The sequence below is a fragment of the Lycium ferocissimum genome, chromosome 12, assembly GCF_029784015.1.
Source record: "Lycium ferocissimum isolate CSIRO_LF1 chromosome 12, AGI_CSIRO_Lferr_CH_V1, whole genome shotgun sequence".
NCBI classification, from domain to species: Eukaryota; Viridiplantae; Streptophyta; class Magnoliopsida; order Solanales; family Solanaceae; genus Lycium; species Lycium ferocissimum.
This window is the reverse complement of record NC_081353.1, coordinates 35,717,460-35,725,523: the sequence shown is the minus strand read 5'-3', so window position 1 is coordinate 35,725,523 and position 8,064 is coordinate 35,717,460. Positions and strand designations below refer to the sequence as shown.

Sequence of the window (8,064 nt, the reverse complement as noted above, 5' to 3'; positions counted from 1 at the left end):
AATTTTTTTGGTTTTGAATACCATATATCCCGTGGCCCCCAACTAGATTATGATTGTGGGTGGGTAAGGTGTATAGGTCGGATTTTTTTATTAATTTGGTATTTAAAATTGGTCAAGGTTTAATTAAACGACGTGGACCTCTAATTGGAGGCCACTGTCATATTCCATTATAAAACCTACGTTAATGAAAAATGGCATGGATGAGTCATTTTAACCTGCGATGACATAAACAAGTCAAACTATTGATGAGTGGCATAAATGAGCCATTTCCTATAGTTTGATGGCATAAATGAGCCATTTCCTATAGTTTGATAGCAGCATAACGCCCATTTCTATAACATTAAAAGATAAATGAGCTAAACTATTGACGAGTGACATAAATGAGCCATTTCCGATAGTTGGATGGCATATTTGAGCCTTTTCCGTCCATAAAATGGACTCTTTCTCTGGCAAAAATGTAAAGAGAGAAGTAAACAGAAAATAACTTTTTAAAGATTACTTGAGATTTATGTGTAATGCTAACTGAAAAAAAATGACATTTTGTGGTACATTTTGCTACCTCTGGGAGACCAAACACCTATGACCTTGCTGCACACATCCACTGAATCATTTTGACTGCGCATTAACTGTTTCTCTATTTTTTCCTTTATCAAACCAACCCAACCAAGATAAAGTTTACGCCTTCAAACTAAAACTTAATGCAAGTGGTAGTCATTAGACTTCCATATTCTTGTTACAATCTAGCTAATAGTAAAAAATGCTTAAGCAGTTTGAGAGAAACATATTTTTGGAAAGATAAAATAAGCATAATAAATAAGGAGCATAGCCCAATAAGTAGAATGCATCACCAGTCTCATTAGATCTACAGGTTCATTGTGGTTCAAAAACAAGAAGCTAGAAGCTAGCTTTAAATACTCGTTTATTGGGTGAAAATCATTTACACCCCCCAACTTTTATCAAACTCCCCCCTCAACTTTGAACAATAGTCATTCTCCCCCCTTTATTCTAATTGAATTTTTTAAATTCCTATTTTACCCTTACATTATCAACTTTTGACTTCTTTTTTTTACTTTTTAAAATCAAGATATTCTTCATTTTTTTTAATCTATGTAACAAATTTCCTATAAAAAATAAATTTTATCTTAAGAGAAATATTAATTGAGTATATAAGATAATAATGTCTTTTAATGAAATAAATTAAGCGAATAAAAACAATAAATTTTATTAATAACAATCAAAGCACTAATATCTAGTTATACAACTAAAAATAACGCAGCTTTATAAATATATTTTAATGCAACTAATAAAATATATATATATATATATATATATATATATATATATATAAATAGAGACAAATTCTTAAAAATTGTTTATTTATATTTTAAATTATAATTTAAGAAATATTCCATTAATTACAACAAAAACTTGTTTATTTTTATGGACTATAGAGAATAAGAGAGACGTTAAATTTAATTATACATAGACATGCTTGTACATACATATATTTAATGCATATGTAGAAATAATTTATAAATATTACTACTATCTTGTGGTAATAAAATTTCCGTATATTGAGATAACAATTATAAAAAATAGCATTAGATTTCGTGAGAAATTCATAAAAGTATTATTCCACTTACTATGTTAATGAACTTAAATAAATTTATAAATACCTAAGTTAAAAAAAAAATATATATTACATATAATATATAAATGGAGGATCGAAAATAACAAGGACGAAATAGTCATTGCATATGATAAAAGGGAGAGAATGACTATTGTTCAAAGTTGAGGGGGGAGTTTGATTTTTAAAACAAAGTTGGGGGGTGAAAACATTTTCACCCCTTTTTTATTAAAAAAAAAGAAAGAAGAAGCTGTAAATACTCTTTTACTAATAATAATGTTCAGAGAGCATACCTCGGGAGCAGGGCGACCATAATCTACGGGATCTCTTCCAGTGATGGCTTCCAGAAGCACAACGCCAAAGCTGTACACATCGCTCTTTTCATTCAGGAGACCACTATTTGCATACTCGGGAGCGACGTATCTGTTATGAGGAAATGGGCCAAACAAAAGAGATGAGTACAGTGATGACTAAAAAGGGTACTGCCTCTGTCCCAATTTATGTGTTGATGTTTGACTGTGCACGGAATTTAAGAATGAAAAGAAGACTTTTAAAGCTTGTGGTCTAAGACAAACCATAAACATTTGTGAGGCTATAAATATTCTCATTAAGGGCAACATGGGAAATTTAAAATCAAATTGCAACTAAATATAGAAAGGTGTCTTTTTTTATGACAAGAAAACCCGCAGCCGCTACTCTTCGGCTGCGCACAAGGCAAACCCCTCTCCTGTGCAATAGCCCGCAAACCACACAAGAGAGATAACCCGCACTAGGCAAGCCCCTGTGCGACGAGCTCGACCCAGAGCGAGTATTAGACTAACCATTGTTACCTTTCTGTAGACAGAACACGGGGTGTAAAAAGAAGATAGCTCATCCAAGATAGCTCTATAAATGCACTTACCCGAAGGTGCCCATAACTCTGGTCGTAATGTGACTTTTCCCTGCACCGAGCAACTTGGCCAGGCCAAAATCAGAAATTTTTGCATTAAAGTCATCATCTATCAATATGTTGCTTGACTTGATATCACGATGCACCACTTTGGGCTCAATTGCCTCGTGTAAATATGCAAGACTACAAGTATAAAAAGCATATATAAGAGAACAGAAAAAAAGGTATGAGACAAGTAAATGAAAAGTTGAAAATAGGAGAAAACTCACGCTTTGGCAGTTCCAAGGAGAATCTTCATTCGGGCTTCCCATGTAAGGTACCCATGCTGTTGCATAGCTCCATGTAGCCATTGCTCTAAATTTCCATTGTTTACACACTCATAAACCAGTAACCTAAATATAACAAGGATCAGTATACAAAGTAGCGTCTGAAGTAAGTTTTGACGTTGCAGAAAGCAGATTCTTATTTATTTTACTTTTTTATTTTATTTATGATCCAACTGATAATATTGAAAAATTATCTCCATTTATTCTTAGCAACGTGAAGAGAAGTGTACCAGAAGCCTTTCTCCTTTCAGTTTGTACTAAAGAAGAGTAAACCTAACTAGCAAATGCCAAATCTGGCATATTTGCCAAAACAAAAGAATATAATCCGACATCAGCAGCGAGAGAGGATGGCGGAATATCGGTTTTCCTTTTCCATAATATCACATGAAAAACTGATCCCTTTTTTATTTCCTAAACTAGGAGATGAGTGAATATCACGTTTCAACCAAAAAGTGTAGTTACACTGCTAAATAGTACTCCCTCCTTCCCAATTTATGTGAAGGTGTTTGACTGGGCATGGAGTTAAAGAAATAAAGGAAGACTTTTGAAACTTGTGGTCTAAAATAAGCCATAGATATTTGTGTGAGATTGTTACTAAATATAGAAATGTGTCATTCTTTTTGGGACTGACTAAAAGGAAAAGTGTGTCACATGAATGGGGACGGAGGGAGTAAGTTATTGCTGCCTATCTGATGTAATGAAGAGAAACAAAAGAGATTAAAAAATGTGTACCTGTGGGTTCCTTCAATACAGTAGCCCAAAAGTCTAACCAAATTCTTATGTCGGACATGACCAATGGCGTCAACTTCCACTTGAAATTCTTTTTCTGCTTGTCCTCTATATACGGAAGACCCCATATGTCAAATAATATATATATATATATATAGAAACTGACATAAATAGCCGCCCACCAAAGTAATAGCCAGCAAATGTACAATACACATAAAATTTACAGTTTTGGTACAAAATAGTTTATATTTTTTGTATATTTGGCTAGCGAATGAAATTGTCTTTGGCAAACTCGCCAAATGTGTAACTTCCCTTATATATATATATATATACACACATACGTGTGTGTGTATATATATATATATATATACACACACATATATACATACATACATATGCAAGTGAGACCACTAACTAATGAAGGAATAAGATAAGCCTATCGAAACTTACAAATTATTAAATAGTTTTTAACAGCAACTTCAGTTCTGTTGATCAGCTGTCCCGATAAACAATGCCATAACCACCCTCTCCAATGATATTATCCTTAGAAAACTTGTTTGTTGCAGTTTCAAGGTCCCTCAGAGTAAACCAATGGCCCCACCCAAGGTGAGAAAACTCAGGCAGACCAGAGAGAGGGGACGGGACATTTGTTCCGGCGACTCTCTTTTCCCCCGAATCAAATGTTCCGTCTTTGTCTAAATAAGTAAATGAGTCTGATTGACTGTTAATGTCGAAATCTTTCATCTTGTCAATATTTGAATGCGACAAAAGCTTATCCGAATCTTTCTCACAGTACGTGTCCTGATATGCAAGGGGATTTTTATACTGGCTCCCATAGTTGCTTGCCGAATTTTGATCAACTCTTATTTCTTTGCACACAGAAGGAATTTTGCTTATGATAGGTAGTGTATTATCGTGAGACCTTCTCGATTTTTTACGAGAAAAACAAAATGGCAGCAGCAAAAGAATTACCACAATGAAAAGTCCAACAAAGATGGCTAATAAAACCCACACCTTGAGATGAAATATATGGGTTTTCTTAGACAGTTGGAAATTAAGGTCAGATGCCATTATTAATGAAACCTGCAAAATAGAAGATATGAAAATCAGAAAAGATAAGAAAAACATACAAACAAACAGCTCCAAAATGATCTAGCAATCATGTATTTTATATATCAACCAACCAATCAACAATGCCTCAATATCATGCATAGTTGGGATTTACTATATGAATCCTCTATATTAATTCTGCTCTATTCATTTATTCTAATACTAGAAAGCATTTCTTTTAAGGAAAATTGGGTTTTCCAAAACTAGAGGTTCTATTTTTTCAAAACTAGAGGTTCTATAAATATCATACTTATTCCTACACCAACAACCAAACTTATACCTGGACCTATTTAAAGTGTAACAACAACAACAACCAGTCCTTACTCACAACTAGTTTGCATTGACTTTCATGTATTTTACATAATACATTATAATATTTTTCATTTACAAATTTATTCGCCTAATGTATTTCTAGAATATCATTAAAGGCAGTAAAGCAGGGGATCACTCAATTTTTCACACACACTTGCAGAGGAAAAGGTTAAAAAAGATTTTCAACCTAACCCTTCTAATTATCCAATAACCATCAAACTTGTATAAAGTAAATGAGAGGAGGGAAAAAGATATCAATTAATCAACTATGTCTCAATCCCAAATTAGTTGAATCTTACGTGTATCCTCTGTATCTATTCCAGTATTAGAGAATTCATCATAGTTAGAGTATTTTTACATGTGAAAAAGAAAAAGAAAGATCCTCTTTACACTACCATCAATATTCCACAAAGGGTATGTAAGGATTATTATCATTGAAAAGCCAATAGACAGAATGCAGGCAAATTATATAGTTTTTTAAAATAGAAGGAATCAAAGGCAAAGATTCAAACTTTCAATACTAAATCAAGTGTTCAAGCTCAAAGAAACACATAAAATGTACAAAGATCCAATCTTTCAATGATAAAAAACAAAAAATGTTCAAAGTTTCAATCTTTACCTATATTTAGACTACCATGAATATACCACAAAGGGTATGTAAGAATTATTATAATTAAAAATCCAATAGACTAAATGCAGGCAAACTATATAACTAGTTCTTTAATATAGAAGGTATCAAACGCAAAGATTCAATCTTTCAATGCTAAAGCAAGTTTTCAAGCTCACAGAAACACATTAAATGTACAAAAGATTCAATCTTTCAAGTGTTCAAACTCACAGAAACACAAAGATTCAATCTGTCAATGCTAAATCAAGTGTTCAAACTCACAGAAACACACAAAACGTACAAAATATTCAATCTTTCAATGCTAAATAAGTGTTCAAACTCACAGAAACACACAAAATGTACAAAAGATTCAATCTTTCAATACTAAATCAAGTGTTCAAACTCACAGGAAACACATAAAATGTATAAAAGATTCAATCTTTCAATGCTAAATCAAGTGTTCAAACTCACATAAACACACAAAATATAAAAAAGATTCAATCTTTCAATGCTAAATCAAGTGTTCAAGATCACAGAGACACACAAAATATAAAACAGATTCAATCTTTCAATGCTAAATCAAGTGTTCAAGCTTACAGAAAGACAAAATCTGTACAAAAGATTCAATCTTTCAATCCCAAATCAAGAGTTCAAGCTCATAGAAACATATTAAATGTACAAAAGATTCAATCTTTCAATGCTAAATCAAGTGTTCAAGCTCACAGAAACACAAAAAATGTACAAAAGATTCAATCTTTCAATGCTAAATCAAGTGTTCAAGCTCACAGAAACACAAAAAATGTACAAAAGATTCAATCTTTCAATGCTAAATCAAGTGTTCAATCTCACATAATGATAAACATGCAAAAATTTACAAAAGATTCAATTTTTCAATGCTAAATCAAGTCTTCAAGCTCACATAAACACATAGCATGTACAAAATGCTAAATCAAGTGTTCAATCTCACAGAAACACATAAAATGTACAAAAGATTCAATCTTGCAATCCTAAATCAGTGTTCAATCTCACAAAAACACATAAAATGTACAAAAGATTCAATCTTTCAATCCTAAATCAAGTGTTGAATCTCACATATACACACAAAAATGTACAAAAGATTCAATTTTCAATGCTAAATTAAGTCTCCAAGCTCACATAAATACACAAAACATAAAAAAGATTCAATCTTTCAATGCTAAATAAGTGTTCAAACTCACAGAAACACACAAAATGTACAAAAGCTTCAATCTTTCAATACTAAATCAAGTGTTCAAACTCACAGGAAACACACAAAAAATGTACAAATTTCAATACTAAATCAAGTGTTCAAACACATAAACACACAAAGTATAAAAAAGATTCAATCTTTCAATGCTAAATCAAGTGTTCAAGCTCACAGGAAACACAAAAAAATGCACAAAAGACTCAATCTTTCAATGCTAAATCATGTGTTCAAGCTCACAGAAACACACAAAACATAAAAAGATTCAATCTTTCAATGCTAAATCAAGTGTTCAAGCTTACAGAAACACATAAAAATGTATAAAGATTCAATCTTTACCTATTTGCAATGAGATCCCAGAAGTAGAAATAAGCCACCAACAACACTACACACAAACAATGAAGAAAAATCCAAACCCCAGATCTCTTATACACCTAAAATACCCAAACCCCATTTAGAAAATAAAGCCATTTCAAATCAAATCATACCCAAGAATCCAAATTTCTAAAATTGAGATTGATGTACACAAATACAAAGAAAAAAGAGGGACACCCTTTTTAGAAATAGGAAAAATAGACCTTCCTTAATTAAAACATATGCCAAAAGGAAACCTTCCTTTGAAGTAAAATTTTCAAAGAAACATTGAAATCTTGAGAAGCAAAATGTGTGGGGTTATTATCAGTGTTTGGTAGTGCTTTGCAATACAGTAAAAATGAAGCATGAAAAAAAGAAAAGAAAATAAAAAAAATAAAAAGGTGAGTTTGGCTCAAATGATTTTGAAATTGAGTCTACTAATGAATGTGATTGATTATCAAGAATCTCTTTCAAATTAATAGTAGTACTACTGGAAGTAATTGTACCAGACTTGCAGTGTTCTGCAAATGCAGCTTCCTGTCTGTTGGGGATATATATTATTTTAATTATTATAATTATTATTATTATTTTAATGAATAATTGGCTAGTCAGTCAAACATAAGATATTATTTACAAAATAATTAAAGAAAGGGATAATTGCACTTTTGATCCCTTGTTTATTGAAAAACTCTGATTTCAGTCCTGGTAATAATTGGCTAAGCACATCTAAACTTTACTCTATCTATGATATTTTAGGTCATTTTTATTCTTTTCACGTCCGTTAAAAACAATAAGGCAATGATAGTTTGCACTAAGTTGTTCCTATTTATTAAATGTTTTATGGAAACAATTGACGACTTTAGTCCTGGATTCCTAAAATAACAATGA

General features: G+C 31.8%; 1 long non-coding RNA gene and 1 pseudogene across 1 annotated transcript in view; one reads left to right on the top strand and one right to left on the bottom strand.

Moving 5' to 3' along the window:
- The window catches only part of LOC132040357 (uncharacterized), a 17,986-nt gene extending 17,053 nt beyond the window's left edge, over positions 1 to 933 (top strand). Inside the window, exon 2 of the long non-coding RNA XR_009410678.1 lies at positions 869 to 933. This is a non-coding gene — a long non-coding RNA (uncharacterized LOC132040357). The remainder of the gene's footprint in view (positions 1 to 868) is intronic.
- Positions 1 to 7,725, bottom strand: part of LOC132040353 (probable receptor-like protein kinase At5g18500) — a 26,328-nt pseudogene extending 18,603 nt beyond the window's left edge.
- Positions 7,726 to 8,064: the final 339 nt, after the last annotated feature.